Source organism: Heterodontus francisci, chromosome 5 (genome assembly GCF_036365525.1).
Source record: "Heterodontus francisci isolate sHetFra1 chromosome 5, sHetFra1.hap1, whole genome shotgun sequence".
NCBI lineage: Eukaryota > Metazoa > Chordata > Chondrichthyes > Heterodontiformes > Heterodontidae > Heterodontus > Heterodontus francisci.
This window is the reverse complement of record NC_090375.1, coordinates 67,910,995-67,938,859: the sequence shown is the minus strand read 5'-3', so window position 1 is coordinate 67,938,859 and position 27,865 is coordinate 67,910,995.

The following is a 27,865-nucleotide window of genomic DNA, read 5'->3' as shown; positions in this document are numbered from 1 at the left end:
CTTCTGGCCCAATCAGAGGGATGGCAGCTCAGCAACCTCAGTGGCACAGCCATTGTTGAGGCTGCACCTGCCGGATGAGGGCGCATCAATGGTCGTGCACCCTCAAAGAGTGGTACATAGGGTCTGAGGACACTGGGACCATGCAAGCAGGCCCTGGAAATCGGAGGTGGTTCACTGAGGGCAGCTGGCACTGTTGCTGCAGTTGTGGCTATGGCTTCCAGGGAGCCCCTCTGCGGGCCGTGGACTTCCTAAAAAAGGAGTTCACCCACCCTCCACCCTGAGCCCACAGGGAGGCTGCCAGGTTGTACTCGACAGTCTCCCACACGACGGCGAACACCGCTAGCAAAATGCCCTGGAGGTGGGAAGAAGTCTTGAATTGGCCACATAAGTGGCTCAATTGGGCTCCCAGCAGGTGGCACATCTTCCAGCTTTCCCACTGCTGGCAAAATGGCATAGCCACAGGAAGATGTTGGGCATGTCCCACCCCCCGCCATCCTGCGCCATTTTGCCTGCCTTCCCACCTCAGAGCCTGTCACCAAGCAGCTGGTAAAATTCTATCTAAGCAGTGTGCAACATGCATAGCAAATTTAATGTATTATAGATTGAGCCAAAAATGTGGTCCTGGTGTGCACAACAAAAGTCCTGCTCCTGGAGGTACCGTATATAGCCATCACTGTCTGTTTTCCCTGTTGCCTAATAATAGCTTCAATATACAAGTTGAAGTCGCCTGCTCCAGACCACATTGTGCTGTTTTTCATTTGGATGCTGCTTCCACTCTCAAGACTCCGCTCCCAAAAGAACCAAATTAAGAATTTTTAGGAATAAAAACAGAAAATGCTGGAAATACTCAGCAGGTCTGGCAGCATCTGTGGAGAATTAAACAGAGTTAACATTTCAGGTTGATGACCTTTCTGCCAAACTTCAAAAATTTAGAGATGTACAGAAGGAGGGAAAGGGGAGAGTGGGGGAAAATAACAAAAGGGAAGATCTGTGATGTAGTGCAGGACAAGAGAGATTAAACAATAAAAGAGATGATGTTATTGTTACCATCTCTTTTTGCCTTGTACAATCATCCTTTTGTCATTTAACCTGTCCTGCCTTTCACCCGATCACAGACCTTCCCTTTTGTTCTTCCCCATCCCCCTTTCCCTACTTCTGTACTTGCTTAAAGGGAGGGAGAGAGAAAACAGGGGACTGCATCCCAGTGAACCCAATATCAGTCGTAAATGCTGGAATCTATTATGAAAGGAAGTTGAGTGTTGCTGGAAACTAGACATATTGTCAAAGCATTGGATCTTGCACTCATCAGGACATTTCGCAAGAATATCAATGTAAAGGAATGCATTCTCCATTGCAACGTCTCCACCAATCAGAGTCCACTTGCCAATCAATCAGCACTCTCTTCTCATTGTTACGACCAGGTGAGAAAGGGGTCTAGGGGTTCCCTCTCAGCCTTCGCCTGCTTTAACCGTAACAGGGTTTACTTTTACAAACAAAAACAAGAAATGCTGGAATCACTCAGCAGGTCTGGCAGCATCTGTGGAAAGAGAAGCAGAGTTAACGTTTCGGGTCAGTGACCCTTCTTCGGAACTGACAAATATTAGAAAAGTCACAGATTATAAACAAGTGAGGTGGGGGTGGGGCAAGAGATAACAAAGGAGAAGGTGCAGATTGGACCAGGCCACATAGCTCACCAAAAGGTCACGGAGAAAAGGCAAACAATATGTTAATGGTGTGTTGAAAGACAAAGCATTAGTACAGATTAGGTGTGAATACACTGAATACACTGTTTTCTTGGACACATTCAATATCTGGTGGTCAAAATTCATTTGGATTAATTGGATCAGGAAGCTTTTCCATTGTCTCCAGTCACTGTTTCTTAGTATGCAAATGTTTTCCAGCCACTGCTGATCTCTTTAAACAAGTCATCTCTTCCTTCCAGCAACAGTTTAAAATTAATGTTCATATGACTAAATTAATATGCCTCATTCTTGGCAAGTGGGGTCTTCATGATATCATATAGTATAAATTTGTTGCTTTCCCTTACATTGGTGTTCTTGCGAATTGTCCTGATGAGTGCAAGACAAAAAGCTTTGACAAAGTGTCTTTGTTTTCAGCAATACTCAAGTTCTCTACTACCAAACGACTACTTATCAAGGACGTATTAACTATGCGCTTAGAAAATCATAGTATGATCAGAAAGAGTCAACATGGTTTTATGAAAGGGAAGTCATGTTTGACAAATAGTAGTTTTTTGGGTTGTAACTAGTAGGTAAAGATAAAGATAAAGGGGAGCCAGTAGATGTGGTATACTTGGATTTCCAAAATGCGTTTGATAAGTGTGCTACACAAAAGGTTAACATCCAAGATAAGGACTCGTGGAGTTGGGGGTAATATATTGGCACAGATGGAGGGTTGGTTAACAGACAGGAAGCAGAGGGTAGGGATAAACAGTGCATTTTCAAGTTTGCAGGCTGTAATTAGTGGGGTGCCACACGGATCAGTGCGGGGGCCTCAGCTATTTACAATAACTCTGGTAGTGAGAATAGGAAAACAAAACATTTTTAAAAGGCATGAAACTTTTAAATGATGTTCAGAGAGACTTAGGAGTACTCATACAAGGAACACAAAAAGTTAGCATGGAGGTACAGCAAGCAGTTAGGGGGGCTAATGGTATGTTGGCTTTTATTGCAAGGGGATTGGAGTACAAGAATAAGGAATTGTGAGACCACACCTGGAGTACTGTGAGTAGCTTTGGTCTCCATATCTAAGGATAGATTTACTTGCATTGAGGCGGTACAGCAAAGGTTCACTAGATTGGTCCTATATTCTCTGGCGTATAGAAGAATGAGAGGTGATCTCATTGACATGTACAAGAGCCTGCAGGAGCCTGACAGGATAGACACTGAGAGGTTGTTTCCCCCTGCTGGGGAATGTAGAACACGAGGGCACAGTCTCAGAATAAGGGGTCGATCATTTAGGACAGAGATGAGAGAAATTTCTTCACTCAGCGGTTGTGAAACCCCAGAGGGTTATGGATGCTCTACCGTTGAATATATTTAAGGCTGAGATAGATTTTTGGTCTTTCGGGGAATCAAGGGACATAGGGAAAGGGCAGGAAAATGGACCGGGATTTCACAAAGCTCCCGATGTCAGGCTCCGTGTCGGGGGTTGGGGGCCGGGAAGATTGTTCTGGCAGCGGCCCACCACGGAGCCTGAAGTCGGGACAGCTGGGCCCGTTCTTCCCAGCAGTGGTGAGGCTCCATGGCAGCACCCCCTCCCCCACCCCCCACGCCGCTGGGTGACAGGACCCGGATTCAAATATTCAAATTAACGGAATGCATACATTTAAATAAAATTGACTCCAATCTTACCGTTGGGCTCGTGATCATCTGAGCGGTTGCCAGTATTCACGCTGCTTCACTTTCCCATCAGGGAAACTCATCCTCACTGTCCCTTTCGCCCTCCTCTTTCCTGAACCTCTCTCTGCTCTTTCTCCTTCTGGAATTCTAATTCTAGTCTCCTTGTTTTACTTGTACCTTAGCTAAAGTTACTTTGTCTGTTTCACATTCTATACCTATCTCCAGTTCTTTGGTGTCAATTTTGAAATGGTTGGCCACAAGTTTAGGATTTCAGGCTTCCTAGCTTTTGGATGGATGATAATCCCTAATTGCCCAGGTACATTCCTCAACTCTTCAACAGTTAGGGCTTTTAACATGGCCCAAGTTACTTCACTCTGTTCTAGGAATGTACTGGTCTTGAATGTGGACATTTTACTGCTCTAGCACTGAAAACCACATGAAAACCTGTGTTGAAATTTTTTAACTATCGCTAGGGATCAATTTGGTTTCCCACTTCCAATTTCCTGTTTGTCTTTGGGTTTGAAACTGGATAAGCCTCCAAATTTCTGTTGCGGTCAAGTGAGGTGGGGTGAAAGGGCTTCCCTCTTTTCCCTCCTCTGCGTTTGTGGATTTTAGGAAGGAGATAGAAGGGGGCTGTCCCTCTTTTCCCTCTCCTTGTTTGAGCACAACAGTTTTAATTCTTTCTTAAAGTGGATGTACTGGCCAATTCAGTAGGTGTTTGATTACTTGCTATAATCATAACAAGAAGCAATCGGACAGGTTTTCTTGAGTTGAACTAAAGAAGTAGTTAACTGTATTATACATAAACTGAACTAATAAAAATAATAAACTACACACCAACTTTCACTCTCACACACACACACACACACACACTTGAGGTTTACACACACAGACAAATAGGTTACAGAGTGGGGAAAGGTAGATTGGTTGAGTTAGAGTCCATAGAAAAAGGGATAAACAGTCTGTGGGATTTGCTGATTCAGCTAGCTTCCAGCTGAATTCAATGGTCCTGAGGCTTTTAGTTTGAAGAGATAGTTGACTGTTTCGGTGAGTCTCGTGGGGATAGCGATGCGGATGATTTTCTCCAATGGCGTTTCTGATTGTAGCCGGAGTATGCAAAGGTGGACAGTCAACAGGCAGAGTTTGAAGCTTGTAAGCTGAAATGGACAGAAAGAGAGAGAGAGAGAGAGACCCCCACTTGGGTCTACAATTGTCAGAGTCAAGAAGCTTCTCGCTGCTACAGAGAAACATAAGCTTAAAACCACAGATGGGGAGTGGCTTGTCATATGACAGACATCAAACATGGTAGGACTGTTTCTCTTCTTGCTAAAAAGAATGGGTAGTTCCTTTAAACTTCCTGGGTCTTGGTTTTTGCTGGGATGAGCAACCATTTCGTCTACACCTCACAGGCCTTGCAATGTAGAATACTGTGGTGCAAGTACCACAGTGGCCAAGCTAAGCTGCCAGCAAAGTCATCCTTCATCTGTTCTCTCTCAAATTTCTTCAAAAAATATAAATTCAGATCTCCAGTCAGTGGATTAAAGAAAATTATCAGTCAACAAAGCAAGTTGGCTTGATTTTGCCAAAATGGACATTTTCACATTTTCCCACATTACACTTCATTTACTAGATCTTTGCCCACTCACTTAACCTATCGATATCCCTTTGTAGCCTCCTTATGTCATTTTCACAACTTACTCTCCTATCTATCTTTGTGTCATCAGCAAATTTAGCAACCATACCTTTGGTCCCTTCCAAGTCATTTATATAAATTGTAAAATGTTGAGGCCCCAGCACTGATCCCTGTGACACAGCACTAAATATATCTTGCCAACCAGAAAATAGCCCATTTATGCCTACTCTCTGTTTCCTGTTAGCTAGCCAATCTTCTATCCATACCAATATGTTACTCCCTACACCTTTTATTTTCTGCAATAACCTTTGATGTATTACCTTATCAAATGCCTTCTGGAAATCTAAGTACAGTACATCCACCAGTTCCTGTTTATCCACAGCACGTTACTTCTTCAAAGAACTCCAATAAAATAGTTAAACATGATTTCCCTTTCACAAAACCATGTTGACTCTGCCTGATTACCTTGAATTTTTCTAAGTGCCCTGCTATAATGTATTTAATAATAGCTTCTCACATTTTCCCTATGGCAGATGTTAAGCTAACAGGCCTGTCATTTCCTACTTTCTGTCTCCCTTTTTGAATAAAGGAGTTACATTGGTTAGTTTCCAATCTAATGGAACCTTCTACGAATCTAGGGAATTTTGGAAAATTACAACCAATTATCTCACTAGTCATTTCTTTTACGGCCCTAGCAGGAAATTTATCAGGACCCAGGGACTTGTCAGCACGTAGCTCCAACAATTTGCTCGGTACCACTTCCCCAGTGATTTTAATTTTCTTGAGTTCCTCCCTGCCTTCCATTTACTGATTTATAGCTATTTCTGGGATGTTACTTGTAGCCTCTATTGTGAAGACTGATGTAAAATACATGTGCAATTCATCTGCAATCTCCTTATTTTCCATTATTAAGGCCCCAGACTCACTTTCTGTAAGACTAACCCTCACTTTGTTAATTATTCTTTTTTTAAATATCTATAGAAACTCATACTATGTGTTTTTATATTTCTAGCTTGCTTTCTCTTGTCCTCTAATTTTTCCCTCCTTATTAATGTTATAGTTATTCTTTGCTGTTTTTTATATTCTGTCCAAGCTTCTGACCTGCCACCCATCTTTGTACAATTATATGCTTTTTCTGTACATTTGATGCTATCTTTAACTTTTTTAGTTAATCAGGGATGGTGGGTCCTCCCCTGGGAATTTTTCTTTCTTATTGGTATGTATCTATTCTGTGTATTCTGAAATATCCCCTTAAATGTCTGCCACTGCATCTCTATATAATTCGAACAGGACTTGACAGGGTAGATGCAGGAAGGATGTTCCCGATGGTTGGGAAGTTCAGAACCAGGAGTCATAGTCTAAAGATACAGGGTAAACCTTTCATGCCTGAGATGAGGGGAAATTACTTCATTCAGAGAGTGGTGAGCGTGTGGAATTCACTACCACAGAAAGCAATTGAGGCCAAAACATTGTATGTTTTCGAGAAGGAGTTAGATAAAGCTTTTGGGGCGAAAGGGATCAAAGGATCTGGGGGGAAAGCGGGAACAGGTTACTGAGTTGGCTGATCAGCCTTGATCATAATGAATGGTGAAGCAGGCTTGAAGGGCCGAATGGCCTACTCCTGCCCCTATTTTCTATGTTTCTATGTTTCTATTGACCTATCCATTAACCTAATTTGCCAGTTCACTTCACTCTGCTTTCATGCCCTCATAATTGCCCTTGTTCAAGTTTAAAATACTAGTCTTAGACCCACTCAAACTGAATGTAAAATTCAATCATATTATTATCTCTGCTACATAGGGGCACCTTCACTATGACGTCATTAATTAATCCTATCTCATTGCACAATACCAGGTCTAGTATAGCCTGCTCTCTGGTTGGCTCCAGAATGTGCTGTTCTAAGAAACTATCCCAAAAACATTCTATGAACTCCTCATCTAGGCTACCTTTGCCCATCTGATTTTTCCAGTCTATATGTAGATTAAAATCCCCCATGATTATCGGCATACCTTTCTAACAAGCTCCCATTCTTTCTTCCTTTATACCCCGTCCTACCATGGGGTTACAGTTAGGGGGCCTGTACACCACTCCCACAAGTGACTTTTTGCCTTAATCATTTCTCATCTTGACCCAAACTGCTTCTAGATCCTGGTATTCTGAATTTAGGTCAACCCTCTCTATGGTGCTAACACCATCATTAATTAACAATGCCACACCTCCACCTATTTCTAGCTTCCAGTCCTTCCTAAATGTCATGTACCCTTCAAATGCAGGTCCCAAATTATGTCATCCTGTAACCAGGTCTCTGTAATGGCTATCAGCTCATACTTATTTATTTTTATTTGCATTATCAGTTCATCTGTTTTGTTTTGAATGCTACATGCATTCAGATACAGAGCCTTTAGTTTTGGCCTTTTATTATTTTTGTAACATCTAGCCTTATCTGCTGATTTACTCTTAGATTAGAAGGGACTCTCTGTCCCTTCCTGTCACGGTCTATTTATCATTTCCCATATCAATACCTTTCTCTCTTGCCTTGTCTCTACTCTTAGATTTACCACATCTTCATAAATTTGATGCCTTGCCCCCACTATTTAGTTTAAAACCTTCTCTACCTCCCTAGTTATATGGCTCACTAGAATGCCGGTCCCACAACGGTTCAGGTGTGGACTGTCCCAACAGTACAACCCCCACTTTCCCTAGTACTGGTGCCAGTGCTCCACGAACTGGAACCCACTTTTACCACACCAGTCTTTGAGCCACGCATTAATTTCTCTAATCTTATTTGCCCTATGCCAATTTGCATGTGGCTCAGGTAATAATCCAGAATTCTTACCTTGGAAGTTCTGCTTCTTAATTTGGTGCCTAGCTCCTCATACTGACTATGCAGAAGCTCTTTCCTTGTACTGCCTATGTCGTTGGTACTTACATGGACCACGACCATTGGATCCTCCCCCACCCAATGTAAGATCCTCTCCAGCATTAAGAAGATGTCCCGAACCCTGTCACCAGGCAGGCAACATAGCCTTCCGGACTCTCACTCTTTGCTGCAGAGAACAGTGTCAATCCACCTCACTGTACTGTCCCCTACTACCACTACTTTCCTTTTTGCTCCCTCAGCTCGAATGGCTTCCTGTACCATGGTGCCATGGCCAGTCTGCTTATCCACTCTGCAGATCTTGCTGCATCCACACAGGTTGCAAGCACCTCAAACCTGTTTGACAATTGCAAAGGTGAAGCTCCTCCACTACTGTCTGCTTGGTCCCTTTACCTGCCTCATTCACAGTCACACCCTCCTGTCCCTCACGGCTGACCAAAACAGACAACCCTATTCTAAGAAGTGTGACCGTCTTCTGGTACAAAGTGTCCAGGTATCTCTCCCCCTTCCTGGTGTTGTGCAGTGTCTACAGATCAGCTTCCAGATCAATAATCCTGATCTGAAATTCCTCGAGCTGCTTACACTTTCAGCAGACACATTTGTCCTGGATTGCGTTGGATAGGTGGATTTTCAGTCGGCCACGAAGTTAGTTTCTTGTAGACTTATCACTGGGAGGTTGGTTTTCTGTACTGATGGACTTGAAAAGGAACATGTTAGGAGACCTTAAGATGTTACAGACTCTAATTCTTTTAAGGCACGATTGTTATGCCTTGTCTGCCTTCTGCTTTTTCTGCAGCCTGTATTTTAAAGATTTTTAAAAGGAGACTAACATGGCTGCCCCACCATGTGACTTCTCACAGTTCCTTTTCCAAATATAGTAGGAGATCTAGGTTGATTAGCTTCATCTTGTCTGTTGTTCCAAGACATTCATCCTGAGGAGTGTGAAGACAATCACCTTCTTTGTTTCAGGAGAAAATCATTCAGTTCAGGAATGTCTCCCTATGATTTCAGGATGGACGTTGATGACACTTCTTGGTCTGGGAGGTATTCAGACAATGAGTTAGTTCTTGAATACACAAGTCCAGGTTATCTGACCTTCGGTGGCCACCTTTGCAGCCCATGTCCACTTTTAATGTCCATTGTGGTTCATTTAAAACAAAAGGAAAGTTCAGTGCCAGAAGATGCTATGCTGAAGATAGTCTAGGTTTAAAGTTAGGATTAGGTCATGTCAACACTGGGCATGACACTATGGATAACAAAAATCTATCAATCTCAGATTTAAAATTTACAATTGATCTAACATCAATTGCCATTTTCAGAAGAGAATTCCAAACTTCTACCACCCTTTGTGTGTAGAAGTCCTCATTTCACTCGTGAAAGTTCTGGCTCCTATTTTTAGGCTATGCTCCCCCAATCCTAGACTCCCCAAGGAAGTTGAAATAATTTTTCTCTATGTACCCTATCTGTTTACCTTAATATCTTGAAAACTTTGATCAGATCACCCTTTAACTTCTAAATTCCAGTGAATACAACTCTAGATTGTGTAATCTCTCCTCATAATTTAATTCTTGGAGTCCAGGTATCATTGTGGTAAACACTGCACTCCCTCCAAGGTCAATATATCCTTTCTAAGGTGTGGTGCCCAGAATGCTCACAGTACTCCAGGTAGTCTAACTAGGGCTTTGTATGGCTGAATCATGACTTCTACCCCCTTGTATTCTAGCCTTCTATATATACAGGTTGGCAGCTCTGCAAAGCCGGGACTTCTGACAATGGTTTCCTAAATCCTATGAAGGCCCACCGCTGTCCAGTTAAGTGCCCGATTGGCACTAAATTCCACAGACTTTCCATGGAAGAAGGGATCTCGGCGCCAGTTTCCCCTGATGTTGAGACACTGCTACCAGCATAAAATTCCATCCATATAATCTACCACTTCATAGCTGCAACAAGGAGGCCTATGCACAACTCCACTAGAGACTCAAATCTTTTTCTATTACTTAATTCTGCCCATAAAGTCTCCACTACTACTTACCTCTCATTATATCCTTTCTTACCAATCAAGTGATTTCATCCTTAATAACTCTCCAGCAGGTATTCAGTTCTGAATACTGAGGAAAGTGAGACTTCACCTGGGGAGTGCAGCCAGAGCCAAGTCCATGGCAACACGGGTGGCTCAGCTGCACAGAGGGGTATAGGGAAGACTGGAAGAGCCATAGTGATAGGTGATTCAATAGTCAGGGGAACAGACAGGTGTTTCTGTGGCCGCAGACGTGAATCCAGGATGGTGTATTGCCTCCCTGGAGCCAGGTTCAAGGATGTCACTGAGCAGCTGCAGAACATCCTGAAGGGGCTGGGTGAACAGCCAGTAGTTGTGGTCCACATCGGAAACAAAGACATAGGTAGAAAGAGGGATGTGGTCTTGCAGTCAGAATTTAGGGAACTAGGTAAAAAATTAACAAGCAAGACCTCAAAAGTAGTAATCTCCAGATTACTCCCAGTGTCATGCGCAAGTGAGTATAGAAATAGAAGGAAAAGACAGATGACTGCGTGGCTGGAAAGATGGTGCAGGAGGGAGGGCTTCAGATTCCTGGGATATTGGGACTGGCTCTGGGGGAGATGGGACCTGTACAGGCCGGATGGCTTGCACCTGAACAGAGCCGGGACTGAGTTCCTTGCGGGACGTTTTGCTAGTGCTGTTGGGGAGGGTTTAAACTAGTTTGGCAGGAGAATGGGGACCTGAGGGTAGAATCAGCTGGGGCAAAATCTGGAAGGCAGAGGAAATGAGGGTTAGAAAATAACCCAAGGGCTTCAATGCAAGAAGTATAGCAAATAAAGCAGATGAGCTGAGGGCACAGATAGACGCATGGTATAATGAAATCATAGCTATTACAAAAACATGGCTTAAGGAGGGACAGGAATGGCAGCTCAATGTTCCTGGTTACAGGGTTTTCAGACGCGACAGGGAGGGGGGATAAGAAAGGAGGGGGATAAGAAATGAGGGGGAGTGGCAATTTTGGTCAAGGAAACTATTACAGCAGTGATATGTTGGAAGGTTCATCAAATGAGGGCATATAGATTGAGCTAAGGAACAAAAAAGGGGTAATCACAATGCAAACAGTCAGAGGGAGATAGAGGAGCAGATATATAGGCAAATCTCTGAGAAATGCAAGAACAATAGGGCAGTAATAGTAAAGGATTTTAACAACCCCAATATTAACTGGGATAAATTTAGTGTGAAAGGAATTGAGGGAGCAGAATTCTTGAGGTGCATTCAGAAGAACTTTTTTGACGGGTATGCAGCAAGTCCAACAAGAGAGGGTGCAGTTTTAGACTTAGTTTTAGGAAATGAAGATGGCAGGTGGAAGGAGTAGCAGTGGGAGAGCATTTTGATGATCGGGATCATAATTCAGTCAGTTTTAACATAATTATGGAAAAGGACAGAGATGGAACAGGAGTTAGAGTTCTCAATTGGAACAAGGCCAATTTTACTAAACTGAGGAGTAATTTAGTGAAAGTGGACTGGAAACAGCTACTTGAAGGTAAATCAGTGTCAGAACAGTGGGAGGCGTTCAAAGGGGAGATTCAAGGGGTTCAGGGTAAATATGTTTCCACAAACAAAAAGGGTGAGGTGGGAAAATCTAGAGCCCCATGGATGTCAAGGAGCCTACAGTGTAAGATAAGGCAGAAAAGGAAAGCTTATGTCCGACACTGAGAGCTCAATACTACAGAAAGCTGAGAGGAGTATAGAAAGTGGAGGGGTGAAATCAAAAAGGAAATTAGGAAAGCAAAGACAGGACATGAAAGAATATTGGCAAGCAAAATCAAGGTGAACCCATAGATGTTTTATCAATCTTCTTCTTCTTCTTTGGCCTCCTTGTCTCGAGAGACAATGGGTAAGTGCCTGGAGGTGGTTAGTGGTTTGTAAAGCAGCGCCTGGAGTGGCTATAAAGGCCAATTCTAGAGTGACAGACTCTTCCACAGGCGCTGCAGATAAAATTGGTTGTCGAAGCTGTTACACAGTTGGCTCTCTCCTTGCGCTTCTGTCTTTTTTCCTGCCAACTGCTAAGTCTCTTCGACTCGCCACTCCTTAGCCCCGCCTTTATGGCTGTCCGCCAGCTCTGGCAATCACTGGCACCTGACTCCCACGACTTATGGTCAATGTCCCAGGACTTCATGTCACGTTTGCAGATGTCTTTAAAGCGGGGACATGGACGGCCGGTGGGGATCCTGCCATTTTCCATGTGACTCACATGGCCAAGCCATCTCAAGCGCCGCTGGCTCAGTAGGGTGTATATGCTGGGGATGTTGGCCGCCTCGAGGACTTCTGTGTTGGAGATACGGTCCTGCCACCTGATGTCAAGGATTCTCCGGAGGCAGCGAAGATGGAATGAATTGAGACGTCGCTCTTGGCTGACATACATTGTCCAGGCCTCGCTGCCGTAGAGCAAGGTACTGAGGACACAGGCTTGATACACTCGGACATTTGTGTTCCATGTCAGTGTGCCATTTTCCCACACTTGCTTGGCCAGTCTGGACGTAGCAGCGGACGCCTTTCCCATGTGCTTGTTGATTTCTACATCAAGATACAGGTTACTGGTGATAGTTGAGTCTAGGTAGGCAAACTCTTGAACCACTTCCAGAGCGTGGTCGCGAAATTGATGGATGGAGCATTTCTGACGTCCTGTCCCATGATGTTCATTTTCTTAAGGCTGATGGTTAGGCCAAATTTGTTGCAGGCAGCCACAATCCTGTCGATGAGTCTCTGCAGATGCTCTTCTGTGTGGGATGTTAATGCAGCATCGTCAGCAAAGAGGTTTTCCCTGATGAGGACTTTCCGTACTTTGGTCTACGCTCTTAGACGGGCAAGGTTGAACAACCTACCATCTGATCTTGTGTGGAGGAAAATTCCTTCTTCCGAAGACTTGAACGCAGGTGAGAACAGCAGGGAGAAGAAGATCCCAAACAGTGTAGGTGCGAGAACACAGCCCTGTTTCATGCCACTCAGGATAGGAAAGGGGTCTGATGAGGCAATACATTAAGAGTAAGAGGATAACTAAGGGGAGAGTAGGGCCCATAAAAGACCAAAAAGGTAATCTATGTGTAGGAGCAGAAGATATTGGTATGGATATTAATGAATACTTTGCGTCTGTGGAGGTGGACGATGCAGATATTGTAGTTAAGGAGGAAGAGTGTGACATATTGGATGTGATAAACATAGGGAGAGAGGAAGTATTAATGGGATTAGCATCCTTGAAAGTTGATAGATCACGAGGGCTAGGCTGTTAAAAGAAGCAAGAGAGGAAATAGCAGTGGGTCTGACCATCATTTTCCAGTCCTCACTGGATACAGGTGTGGTGCCTGAGGATTGGAGAATTGCTAACATTGTACCTCTGTTTAAAAAGGGAGCGAAGGATAGACTGAATAATTGCAGGCCAGTTACACTAACCTCCGTAGTGGGCAAATTATTGGAATCTATTCTGAGAGACAGGATAAACTGTCACTTAGACAGGCACAGGTTAATCAAGGATAGTCAGCATGGATTTGTTAAGGGAAGATCTTGTTTGGCCAACTTGATCGAATTTTTGAATAAGTAACAAGGAAGATAGATGAGGTTAGTGCAGTTGATGTGGTCTACATGGATTTTAGCAAGGCTTTTAACAAGGTCCCACATAGCAGACCGGTTAAAAAAATAAAATCCCATGGGATCCAGGGAAATGCAGCAAGGTGGATGCAAAATTGGCTCAATGGCAGGAAACAAAGGGTAATTGTTGATGGTTGTTTTAGCAACTGGAGGGTTGTTTCCAGTGGCGTTCCGCAGGGCTCAGTACTAGTTTCCCTGCTTTTTGTGGTATATATTAACAATTTGCATGTAAATGTAGGGGGCATGATCAAGAAGTTTGCGGACGACACAAAGATTGGCCGTGTGGTAGATAGCGAGGAGGATAGATATAGGCTGCAGGAAGATATTGATGGTCTGGTCAGATGGGCAGAAAAGTGGCAAATGGAATTCAACTTGGGGAAGTGTGAGGTGATACATTTGGGAAGGCTAAACAAGCCATGATTAATGAGAAAATACTGAGAAGTGTAGAGGAAGTAAGGGACCTTGGAGTGAATGTCTACAGATCCCTGAAGGTAGCAGGACAGGTCAATAAGGTGGTTAAGAAGGCATATGGAATCCTTTCCCTTATTAGCCAAGGTATAGAATATAAGAGCAGGGAGGGTATGCTGGAACTGTATAACTCATTGGTTAGGCCACAACTTGAGTACTGTGTGTAGTTCTGGTCACCTCATTACAGAAAGGATGCAATTGCACTAGAGAGGGTAGAGAGGAGATTTACAAAGATGTTGCCAGGACTGGAAAAATGCAGCTGTGAGGAAAGATTGGATAGGCTGGGGTTGTTCTCCTTGGAACAGAGAAGGCTGAGGGGAGGTCTGATTGAAATGTACAAAATTTTGAGGGGCCTGGATAGAGTGGAGGTGAAGGGTCTATTCATCTTAGCAGAGAGGTCAGTGACGAGGGGCATAGATTTAAAGTGATTGGTAGAAAAATTAGAGGGGAGATGAGGAAAGACGTTTTTACCCAGGGAGTGGTGATGGTCTGGAACTCACTACCTGAAAGGGTAGTTGAGGCAGAGACTCTCAACTCATTCAAAAGGAGTCTGGATATGCACCTCAAGTGCCATAAGCTGCAGGGCTACGGACCAAATGCTGGAAGGTGGGATTATTGTCAGCCTGCACAGACACGATGGGCTAAGTGGCCTCTTTCTGTGTCTTAAACTTTCTATGATTCTAACTGCAACTACTTCTCCCCTTCTACAATTTTCCCTATCTTTCCTGTAGACCTGCTATATTTATTTCCCAGGCCTAACCATCTTGCAGCCATGTCTCGGTAATGGCTACCATGTCATACCCTCCAAGTTGAATTTGCGCCTACAATTCATTAAAATTGTTCCTTATACTATGTGCATTTATATAAGTGCTTCAAGCGGAGCCCTCACTGATCGCCTGGGAAATCACAGGAAGGGGTCTGTAGTTTGCCCACCAGCAACAAATGCTCCGACATGTTGGAGCTCCCTGAGGCAGAGCACAGTCATGGGTTCAGATTGAAGGAGACCATTCAGCTCATATTTATTTATTATTTTATTTATTTAGAGATACAGCACTGAAACAGGCCCTTCGGCCCACCGAGTCTGTGCTGACCAACAACCACCCATTCATACTAACCCTACAGTAATCTCATATTCCCTATCACCTACCTACACTAGGAGCAATTTACAACAGCCAATTTACCTATCACCTGCAAGTCTTTGGCTGTGGGAGGAAACCGGAGCACCCAGCGAAAACCCACGCGGTCACAGGGAGAACTTGCAAACTCCGCACAGGCAGTACCCAGAATTGAACCCAGGTCCCTGGAGCTGTGAGGCTGCGGTGCTAACCACTGCGCCACTGTGCCGCACAATAGCTCAGGGTTTTTTGAGCATGAACTCCTCCATTGAGAGAGTGGCTAACCTTATGGAGAACCATATTCAGCAGCACTTGGAGTGCATGCAGGAACTGAGCACTTACGTACACGGGATGCATGCGACACTATGTAGCCTTGACCGGTCAGTGGTGCTGATAACACAGAGAGATTTGGAGGGGATGTCAGTTGCGTCCCAGCTGGTGGACTCCTCCAGTTACTCTCCGATTAAGGATGGCGGGCAGGTTCCTAATGCTGCTGGCCCAATCAGAGGGCCAGCAGCTCTAAAGCCTCAGCAGCCCCACCAGGAGATGTGGGCACTGCTGAGGCAGCTAGGAAACCTCAGGGACCCTCCAGGTAAGTAAATTAAAAATGAAAAATTCAGAGGGCCAAGGGTCGGCGAATATGTGATGGAATATAGGTATAATAAGCTTAATTAGGTAGAATTTAGATATAGCTAATATATTATACCTTTTAGAATTAGAGATTGGATAAATGGTCAGTTTTCAAGACTCACTGAAATTCCCCTTTAAGAATGTAGAGTTAGAAATTTCAAGGTCTTTCAAGGTCCCTGTTACAATAGAATGTGAACCAGAAACACTTTTTAAGTTGGGAAATCCATTTCAGTGTTTCTGTTGCCAGGGACTTGGAAGATAAACACATAATGAAATATCCTGTGTGACATCAGTAAGAGGTAGCAATAAACTTAATTGATAGTTTTGGTAAAATGGAGACAGATTGACTCATAGAAGAGTTCAACCAACCAAAAAAGACAATTATAGATAATAAAACAATAAATGGAATCATACTTACAGGAACAAGAGGTCAATTAAACACAATTATAAACATTTTGACCAGATAAATGCTCACAACTTCAAGAGCAGGGGAATTCCAGCAAAACATTAAGAAGAGATGCTTGTTAATGATACTACCAAATATGGATTTCAAGAGCAGGAAAAACACATACAGAAAGGTAACACCTATTCGCTAAAAGGTCAGATGATACCTTAGAATTATATAAACATTAGAGGTTCTCGAGCAAAAATTAGAAGTGTTGAATTCTCATCAATATTTTTCAACCTATGGCTTACTTGGGGAATTTAAGGTAAAAGTTTGCTTTAACTTTTGATGGCTATTCTAAGATATTTTGCTGTAACATTGGCATGGTTAAATGTTTGGATTCTATGTTAGAAATAAGATTATGTGTTACATCTCTTAGTAATATTTGATATTGTGATATACTTATCCACTTAAAAGTGAATTGCATGTTAAATTCTTTAATAAATATATAAAAATTAATAAATCGTCTCATGTAGTATTCTGTATAGAACTACAAGAATCCCCTCTCTGTGTCTCATTAAGTGGAGAGATATGTATTGAAAAGAGTTTCCCAGACCCTTATAATATCTGGGATATTTATGACTTAGCCATAATTATTAAAAAATAGGCTATCAAAAAGATGGTAATATTCTCTGTTAGTTTTCTTTCTTTGAGAGAAAACTAGTTCAATTCTTTGGCCCCAAATAAGTGTCTATAAGAATTTGTTTGGTTTGAACTTGAGTAAAGGAGATTCATAGGGATGTACTCCTGATTTGGTTTAGTCACTATAAGGGGTTAAAGTAATAAATCACTTCAGGGAAACCCCTCCGGGGGAGCATTGGGGCCATGGGGACTGCCTTCCCTGCCCCCTCTTTGGGTCCTGGAGCCTCCTGCTTTGATGACCTGCTGGGCTGTCGCAGGGAAGCTGCCTCCATGATAGCTATTGGCCTCCCCAGACGGCTGGGGGTTGCCCCGACACAGCAAGCCCTGCTTAATAGGAATTTAGTAAGGCAAGTCGGCTGCCCGCATCCCAGCCTGCCTGCTGCCGAACACTGGGAAATTTCCCTGGCAGTGGGACAGTGTCGGGAGGCCATCTCGACACAGCTCCTTGCTATTTTACAGGCCCCTGCCTCTGTTCCCACCACCCGGGACTGGTAAAATTCAGCCCATTATGTTTCTCGATAAAGTATCAGGAAGATAAAATATATGCTAAGGGTATGACAGAATAATGGATTCACAGTGTAATGGAAAAAGACAAGTTCTAATATGGAAAATAGCTTGCGTAAAGCTGTGTTGATGCTAGCAAGAAATAAAAATACTGAGTTGGACTCTGTTTCAATAATTCCTAAATATGTCTGTTTGAAATTTAAAAAAATAATGTGGAAAAAAAACAGCTTTCAATAGAGTGGAAAATATAAATGCTAACCGCAATTCAGATAAACAATGGACCTTCATTCTGCTACATGAGGATAATCCCGACCAGTTATTTATGACCTTCATTGGATCAACCCCATAATACAACCTACTCCTCGCACTCACTCTAGTAAACTTCTCTCTCATAAAAAAAGTCCCTAATATTTTCATTTTAAAAATCGTACCTATGGAGCTGACTTTCTTGAAGACGTCACCAAGACGGAGGGAAGCACTGTAGAAACTGTTTACTTAGACTTCCAAAACGCTTTTCATTAGGTGCTACAAGAGGTTTTCCTAAAAGATTGAAGCCCATGGTATTAGTGATAATATATTCAACTGGATTGGGAACTGCCTAGAAGGACGTAGGCAGAAAGTAGTTACAGATGGATTTGGATCTTTTTATTTTATTTATTTTTATTTTATTTAGAGATACAGCACTGAAACAGGCCCTTCGGCCCACCGAGTCTGTGCCGACCATCAACCATCCATTTATACTAATCCTACACTAATCCCATATTCCTACCACATCCCCACCTGTCCCTATATTCCCCTACCTATACTAGGGGCAATTTATAATGGCCAATTTACCTATCAACCTGCAAGTCTTTGGTGGTGGGAGGAAACTGGAGTACCCGGCGAAAACCCACGCAGACACAGGGAGAACTCCACACAGGCAGTACCCAGAATTGAACCCGGGTCGCTGGAGCTGTGAGGCTGCGGTGCCAACCACTGCGCCACTGTGCTGCCCAATCCAATCCAATTTGACACTGACCCTCCTATTCCATGTGCCTCAATTTTGTTAACCAACATTTTATGTGGTTTGGAGACCAGTGATGACCCGCAGAGATCAGTGTTGGGGCCTTTGCTCTTTACTGTCTTTATTAATGATCTAGATGTAAACGTTGTCGGCATAACCTGCAAATTTGCATATGATACAAAGGTAAGTGTGGGTATTAGACAATGCCTACTGCTTCAGGCAAATGTTACTGTGTTGCGGGATTGGGCACATAACTAGCAACTGATGCTTAAATTGGAAAAAGTGCAGTGTTATGCATGTGGGAGGCAGGGTGAATGTTCAAAATATATCTACTGTGCATGTATATGTGTATGTATACTTTTCAGGCAAAAGCATTAAAGAAGGTGGAGAAAGAAAGATCTCAGTATTCTAGTGCATGCATCTCAAAAGGTTCATGAGCAATTCCATGAAGCAATAGCTCAAGCAAATAAGGTGTTGGGGGAGGGGGGAGAACTCATAGGGCAATTGATGTTTAAATTGGAAAAGTACAGTGTTGTGGTCAAGTGAGGAGGGGTCGAAGGACTTCCCTCTTTTCCCTCTCCTTGTTCAACCACAGCAGGTTTAATTCTTTCTTAAAGTGGATGTACTGGCCAATTCAGTAAGTGTTTGATTATTTACTTGCTATGATCATAGCAAAAACCAATCAGACAGGTTTTCTTGAGTTAACAAAGAAAGTAATTGATTGTATTGTACCTGAACCGAACTAATAAAACTAATAAACAACGCGCCAACTTTCACTCTCATGCACACACTAGACGTTTACATACACACAAATAGGTTATAGAGTGGGGAAAGGTAGATTGGTTGAGTTAGAGTCCATAACAAAAGGTATACAGTCTGTGAAGTTTGGTAATTCGGCTGGGTTCTAGCTGAATTCAGTGGTCCTGAGGCTTTTAGTTTGACGAGGTAGATGACTGGTTCGATGAGTCTTGTGAAAATAGTGAGGTGGATCATTTCCTCCAACAAGGTTTCTGATTGTAGCCGGAGTATGCAAAGGTGGTCAGTTAACAAGCAGGATTTGAAAGCTTTCAAGCTGGAATGGAGGGAGAGGGGGACCCTTAGTGTCTGCTCATGTCAGAGTCCAGTTGTTTCTCTTCTGCTGCAGAGAAAACACCAGCTTAAAACAACAGATGAGGAGGGGCTTGTCACCTGAAAGTCACTCAGTCATTCAAACATAGCAGTTAGCAGTATTTCTCTGCTTGCTAAGAGAACAGGTAGTTCCTTTAAACTTCCTGGGTCTTGGTTCTTGCTGGGAAATTAACAGACATGTTGTCTGTCTCCTCACAGTCCTTTGAAATGTAGGATACAGTGTTCAAACTAGGTGATCATCTTAAGTTGAAGGATGACTTTGCTGGCAGCTTGTCTTTTTTAAAAAAATGCAAATTCAGATCTCCAGCCAGTGAACCAAAACACATTGGCATAACGGCAGTGTGGGCAGGATGTATGTTCAAACAAATTTGGACTCTATATTTTAGAGAAGCGTAGAATTAGGGGTGATCTGATTGGGGTTTATAAGATGATGAAGCGAATAGATTGTGTTCCAGTTGACATTTTGTTGTAATTAAATGCATTAAGGAAGATTGGGAGTCACATTTTTAAGTTGTATCAGGCTAGATCTAAGTTTTTTTTAATTCATTCATGGGATGTGGGCGGCACTGGCAAGGCTAGCATTTATTGCCCATCCCTACTTGCCCTTGAGAAGGTGGTGGTGAGCTGCCTTCTTGAACTGCTGCAGTCCGTGTGAGGTAGGTCCACTCACAGTGCTATTAGGAAGGGAGTTCCAGGATTTTGACCCAGCGACAGTGAAGGAACGGCGATATAGTTCCAAGTCAGGATGGTGTGTGGCTTAGAGGGGAACTTGCAGGTGTTGGTGTTCCCAAGCATTTGTTGCCCTTGTCCTTCTAGTTGGTAGAGGTCGCGGGTTTGGAAGGTGCTGTCTAAGGAGCCTTGGTGCATTGCTGCAGTGCATCTTGTAGATGGTACACACTGCTGCCACTGTGCGTTGGTGGTGGAGGGAATGAATGTTTGTGGATGGGGTACCAATCAAGCGGGCTGCTTTGTCCTGGATGGTGTCGAGTTTCTTGAGTGTTGTTGGAGCTGCACCCATCCAGGCAAGTGGAGAGTATTCCATCACACCCCTGACATGTGCCATGTAGATGGTAGACAGGGTTTGGGGAGTCAGGAGATGAGTTACTTGCCGCAGGATTCCTAGCCTCTGACCTGCTCTTGTAGCCGCGGTATTTATATGGCTACTCCAGTTCAGTTTCTGGTCAATGGTAGCCCCTAGGTTGTTGATAGTGGGGGATTCAGCGATGGTAATGCCATTGAATGTCAAGAGGAGATGGTTAGATTATCTCTTGTTGGAGATGGTCATTGCTGTCAGGAGGTTGTTCTTTTCACAAAAAGTGGACCTTTGCAACAGGCATTTGTGATGGACACCAATACGGTGAATTCCTTTCAATGAGAGCTGTTCCTGTTTCTCCCTGGGGCAGAGATCACATCTTACAAAGGGTGGGTACTGCATAAAATTATCAGGGCCAGAGTGATCTCAACTAGTTTTGAACGCCTAGAGAGGTCAGGGAGGAGTTTCCCGATTTTCTTTCCCCCAAATTGTCCTGGGTTTTTTTTGTCCCTCTCAGAAAATCACATAGCTTTTGGGTGGGGTACATAGTGTATTTATTGTGATATACAAGTTATCACAATTGTGAGGGACAGTCTGGATGAGCCAAAGGAATTTTTCTTGTCCATCATTGTTTGTATGCTTGTTGAACAGTTTCACAATATTTACAGCACCCATGCTGGCACATGCTCCTCCTTCATCTGGGCGCATGATGCCACCTGCTGTCTCCTTGAGGGGAAGGAGCACCTATGGAGAGGTCCAAGTTCCTCATCCCCCTCTCGCTTAGACTCTGTTCCATGGAGCCCATGGCAACAGTGATGGTGTGCAGGTCAGATCGCATATGGCTCAAGTGCTCAACCAGACTCATCACAGAGCTTACCAAACTCTCAACTCAAGAAACCATACGCTCAAACGCCTGGGGCATGGCAGACATCATGACTTGCATGGACTCCACCATGACATGCACAAAGCCACGCATGACCTCAGGCATCTCCCTCATATTTTCCACATGGTTTTGCTGCACATCCAGCAGGCTTCTCGTAGTAATAAACAGGACCATCAGAGGAGCATGGGGCTGAGCAGGGGCCTCAGCAGTCCTCCAATTGTCAGGGGACCTGGAGGGCACATGCTCCCTCAGATGCTGGGACGTGTCTGTATTGTGCACACCAGATTGTGACTCAGATTCTAACCATAAACCCCCGGCAGACCGTATGGATATATCTGCACTGGCAGAGGTGGAAGAAGAGGCAGGTGACGTTGCACCCTCTGGGGCATTGACTTCCTCTTCCTCTCCGGCAGAGGTGCCTTGGGCCTTGCATTGTTCAGAGACTCAAGTATGGACACCTGCAATGGTGACACAAACAGAGGCACATTAAGCATCAGCTGCGCATGAGTTCACACACTTTCATTGGGTGAGCACAGATGGCTGCAAGACTGAAGATGACGCTTCATCCTTACACGTTGAGGATTCTGCCTCACCATCTGATATGGCCCTGTCTTCCTCCTCTTTCGCTATTTGTGCAGCCTCCTCTTCAGCCAGCATCAGCACTTTAATGTCTGCTACACCTCCTCTTGTCCTGGCTCACTCGCGCTGATTGTATGTGTGTTTGTCCTGCAGGATACAGTCCAGATTGCCATACTAGACCCCCATCTGCCAAGAATGAGGCACATTAATTTTGTTATGAACATTGATTTTATACTGTTACTGGAGTGGAGAAAGGACTTGTTAAACAGATCAGCCATAGCTGGAAAATATATTTGCATATTAACAGATGGTGATTGGAAGTACAAAGGACCATTCCCTGACACATTCAACCCACAATGGACCTTGATCACCAGGTATTGTGTGTAAGAGGAGTATTCCAGAGACTGCTAAGGTGATACAATCCAAGACGTGGTCAGATCAGTTAGTCACATGACTAACCTGATTGTACAATGCAGAAAAATCCAGGTTGCCAAACAGTTTGAACTCAGAATGTCTGTTTGCTTCTGGCCTGAGAAGATCTCTGCTGTCTGCTCCCATCTCTTTTTCAAAGCCTTTGAATCCACTAAAGACACAGGAACCCCAAGAGAGAAAAGTCTCCTACAGTGAACACGTTTTAAGAAGAATACCGGGCCCCAACAAAAAGCAAGATCTACCTACAATCAGGGACTCCACAGTGAGCTCGAAGAACTGTAACAACAACTCTACAGATATTGCCGCAAACTTTTCACTTTATTTTTTTCTTCTGCTCTCTTCTGTCTCTATTTGCATGTGTGTAACGCGTATGCATGCTAGCATGAGCGTGTCATGTATCCGTAGGTGTCAACCAAATTAGTGTTTAAGTTTAAGAAATTTCAATCTTTCTTCTTTAAACCTAAGAAAGCCTGTTTGTGCTCATTTCTTTGCCTTACAATTGGAAAGTGGTGAACAAGGATTCACCAAGGGGGAGCTAAAAACAAGGTGTGTTTAAAATTAAACTCTGTTATGGTAAGACCAGGTGACAGCTGAGAGGGACCCCTAGACACCTTTCTCACCTGGACGTAACAAGATTGAATGGGATTTTTTAAAAGATGCATCACAACCATTGTAAACATGCATCGAATCACTCATTTGGGACTGGCTTTTGCACAACACATCCAAGCACATCAACAATGCCAATCATCAACTTTGTGCAAAATCATTTAGTTTCCAGTACCAAGGCTGCTCACGCAATCTAATGCATGCCTTGTTTGCCCTCTTTCTTGAAGAGGTGGAGCCAGGGTGACTAACCATGGAGCAGCTTTGCCAAGACCACTTATCCTCACCAATTTAAGCAAGTCACTGATGCGTTTGCAACAGTGTACCCAGGTTCTGTGCATCACCCCACAGTTCGAGACCTCCTCTGCTACCTCTGTCCAAGCTGCCTTGGTCAGGCAGGAGAGTCTTCGCCCACCATCTGCAGGGAAGAGGATATTCCACCTTACACTGATGGCCTGGAGGAGAACCTGCAGGAAGGCATCACTGAACCAAGGGGCAAGATGCTGCCTGCAGGCTGGCACATTGTTCAGTGTGGCTGCAGAAATAAAGTAAATGATATGAAGTTGGTGCTGGATTGCAAAAATTAAGGGAGCCAAAAGAATTTTGAATTGATCTCAATCTTCATTTCAGGCTCCTATGCAGAGACTTACATGACTGGAAGGCCTCTGATCCTTGAGGCTGCAAGCACAGAACGTCTTATAGCCATGGCAATCATGGTGCTTGGCCCAATGACAGCGGGTTCCACCAATAAAAGGCCGTCCCTGCCGTATAATCCCACATGTTGCCCGTGCCCATCGCTGCACATTTAATTTACGTATTTAATCCCGTGGAAAACAGGAAAAATGGTGGAAGTTACTCTAGTTTCCGCTTCTGCTGTCGGGAACGCCATGGTACTCATGAAATCCCGGCCTATGCGGCTGCTGCCCTTATCCTTCTAGGTGGTAGAGGTCAAGGGTTTGGAAGGTGCTGTGGAAGGAGCCTTGGTGATTTGCTGCAGTGTATCTTGTAGATGGTAGATGCTGCCACTGTGCGTCAGTGGTAGAGGGAGTGAATGTTTAAGTTGGTGGATGGGGGGCCGATCAAGCAGACTGCTTTGTCCTGGATGGTGTCAAGCTTCTTGAGTGTTGTTGGTGCCGCACTCATCCAGGTAAGTGGAGAGTATTCCATCACATTCCTGAATTGTGCCTTGTACATGTACAGGCTTTGAGGAGTCAGAAGGTGAATTGCTCACCTCAAAATTCTCAGTCTCTGGCCTGCTTTTATAGCCCCAGCATTTATATGGCTGGTCCAGTTCAGTTTCTGGTCAATGATAACACCCCCAGGATGTTGATAGTGGGGGATTCAGTGATGGCAATGCCATTGAATGTCAAGGGAATACGGTCATCGCCTGGCATTTGTGTGGCGAAGATGTTACTTGCCACTTATTAGCCCAAGCCTGAATGTTGTCCAGGTCTCACTACACAGGGACATGAACTGTTTCAGTAGCTGAGGAGTTGTGAATGGGACTGAACATTGTGCAATCATCAGCAAAGATCCCTACTTCTGACTTTATAATGGAGGGAAGGTCATTGATGAAGTAGCTGAAGATGGTTGGGCGTAGGACACTACCCTGAGGAAGTCCTGCAGCGATGTCCTTGGGCTGGGTTGATTGACCTTCGACAACTACAGCCATCTTCCTTTGTGCTAGATATGACTTCAACCAGTGGAGAATTTCCCATTGACTTCAGTTTTATGAGGGCTTCTTGATGCCATACTCAGTCAAATGCTGCGTTGATTTCAAGGGTAGTCACTCTCACTTCCCCTGAGTTCAGCTCTTTTGTCCATGTTTGGACCAAGACTGTAATGAGCTCAGGAGCCGAGTAGCCCTGGGGGTACTCAAACTGAGCATCAGTGAGCAGGTTATTGCTGTGTGAGAGCCACTTGATAGCACTGTCAACAACACCTTCCATCACTTTGCTAAAGATCGAGAGGAAGTTGATGGGGCAGTAATTAGTCGGATTTGATTTGTCCTGCTTTTTGTGAATAGGACATACCTGGACAATTTTCCAGATTGTCAAGTAGATACCAGTGTTGTAACTGTACTGGAACAACTTGGCTAGGGGCACAGCTAGTTCTGGAGCATGTCTTCAGTAATATTGCCGGGCTGTTGTCAGGGCCCATAGCCTTTGCAGTATCCAGTATCCAATATTCAGCTGTTTCTTGATATCACATGGAGTTAATTGGATCGGCTGAAGATTGGCATCTGTGATGCTGGGGACCTCAGGAGGAGGCCGAGATGGATCGTTCACTCGGCACTTATGGCTGAAGATGGTTGAAAATATTTCAGCCTTGTCTTTTACACTGATTTGTTGGGCTTCCCCATCATTGGGGATGGGGATATTTGTGGATCCTCGGCCTCCTGTTACTTGTTTAATTGTCCACCACCATTCACAACTGGATATGCAGGACTGCAGAACTTTGATCTGATCCGTTGGCTGTGGGATCACTTAGCTTTGTCTATTGCATACTGCTTGCACTGTTTGGCATGCAAATAATCCTGTGTTGCAGCTTCACCAGGTTGACACCGCATTTTGAAGTATGCCTGGTGCTGCTCCTGGCATGCCCTCCTGCACTCTTCATTGAACCAGTGTTGATCCCTTGGCTTGATGGTAATGGTAGAGTGGGGGATATGCCAGGCCATGAGGTTACAGATTGTGGTTGAATACAATTCTGCTGCCCACAGCACCTCATGGATGCCCAGTTTTGAGCTGCTCGATCTGTTCTGAATCTATCCCATTTAGCACAGTGGTAGTGTCACACAACACGATGGAGGATAGGCTCAGTGTGAAGACGGGTCTTTGTCTTCACAAGGGCTGTGCAGTGGTCACTCCTATCAATACTGTCATGGAAAGATGCATCTGTGACAGGTAGATTGGTGAGGACAAGGTCTAGTAGGTTAGTAGGTTTTTCCCTCTTATTGGTTCCCTCACCACTTGCTGCAGGCCCTGTCTGGCAGATATGTCCTTCAGGACTCGACCAGCTTGTTCGGTAGTGATGCTACCGAGCCACTTATGGTGATGAACATTGAAGCCCCCACCCAGAGTATATCCTGTGCCATTGCCACCCTCAGTACTTCCACCATGTAGTGTTCAACATGGAGGACTACTGATTCATCAGCTGATAGAAACATAGAAAATAGGAGCAGGAGTAGGCCATTCGGCACTTCGGGCCTGCTCCACCATTCAAAAAAGATCATGGCTGATCGTCTACTTCATTACCCTGGTCCCACTTTCTCCCCATATCTCTTGATCTCTTTGGCATTAAGAAATATATCTATCATCTTCTTGAATATATTTAATGACTTGGCCTCCACTGCCTTCTGAGGTAGAGAATTCCACAGCTTCACCACCCTCTGAGTGAAGAAATTTCTTCTCATCTCAGTTCTAAATTGCATACCCCGTATTTTGAGACTGTGACCCCTGGTTCTGGACTCCCCAGCCATCAGGAACATCCTCCCTGCATCTAGCCTGTCTAGTCCTGTTAGAATTTTATAGGTTTCTGAGATCCCCTCTCATTCTTCTAAACTCTAGTGAATATAGGCCTAGTCGACCCAGTCTCTCATCACACATCAATCCTATCTTCCCAGGAATCAGCCTAGTAAATCTTCTTTGTACTCCTTCCATGGCAAGAACATCCTTCCTCAGATAAGGAGACCAAAACTGTGCACAATACTCCATATGTGGCCTTGTATAACTTCAGTAAGACATTCTTGCTCCTGTACTCAAATCCTCTTGCAATGAAGGCCAACATACCATTCGCCTTCCTAATTGCTTGCTGCACATGAATGCTTGCTTTCAGCCACTGGTGTACAAGGACACCCAGGTCTCATTGCACCTCTCCCTTTCCCAATCTATCACCATTCAGATAATAATCTGCCTTTCTGTTTTTGTAACCAAAGTGGATAACTTGACATTTATCCACGTTATACTGCATCTGCCACGCATTTGCCCACTCACCCAACTTGTCCAAATCACATTGGAGCCTCTTTGCATCCTCCTCACAGCTCACATTCCCCCCCAGCTTTGTGTCATCTGCAAACTTGGAAATGTTACATTTAGTTCCCTCACCCAAGTCATTAATATATATTGTGAATAGCTAGGGCCGAAGCACTGATCCCTGCGGTACCACACTAGTTACTGCCTGCCACCTGGAAAAAGACCCGTTTATTCCTACTCTCTGTTTCCTGTCTGTCAACCAATTCTCAATCCATGCCAGTATATTACCCCTAATCCCATGTGCTTTAATTTTACACACTATCCTGTTATGTGAGACCTTAACAAAGCTGATAGAGGGTGGTAGGTGGTAATGAGGCTTCTTGCCCATATTTGACCTGATACCATGAGGTCCAGAGAGAATCTTGTGCTGCTTTTCTTCTGACAGCCTGAGCCTTCTGATAGCCTTTTTTTAAAAAAAGCCTGATTCTGATATTACTGTTTCTTTTAAAAGGGCCCTACTGGCACTACTGGTCCATTTTATTTTGAAAAATAGTCCTAGTTCTCATCCAAAATAAAAATAAAAACTGCTAGAAATATTCAGCAGGTTAGACAGCATCTGTGAAGAGAGAAATAGAGGTAATGGCCGGAATTTTTTGTTGGCCAGGAGGCCCCGTCCACCAACCGAAAAGTCAGTGGTGTGCCCGCCTCCGCCGGGCCTGGGGAGCCAGACCAGGATTTTTTCTCCCCAAGCTTTTAATTGGTCTTGGGCGGGACTTCCACCTCCTTGAGGCAGGAAGTTCCACCTAATGGAGCTGCCGGCCAATCAGCGAGGAGGCAGCTTTTCGTCCCAGCAGCACTTCCGGGACGATGGTCACTGCTGGGACTACATCCAGCCATCGCAAGCAAGATGAA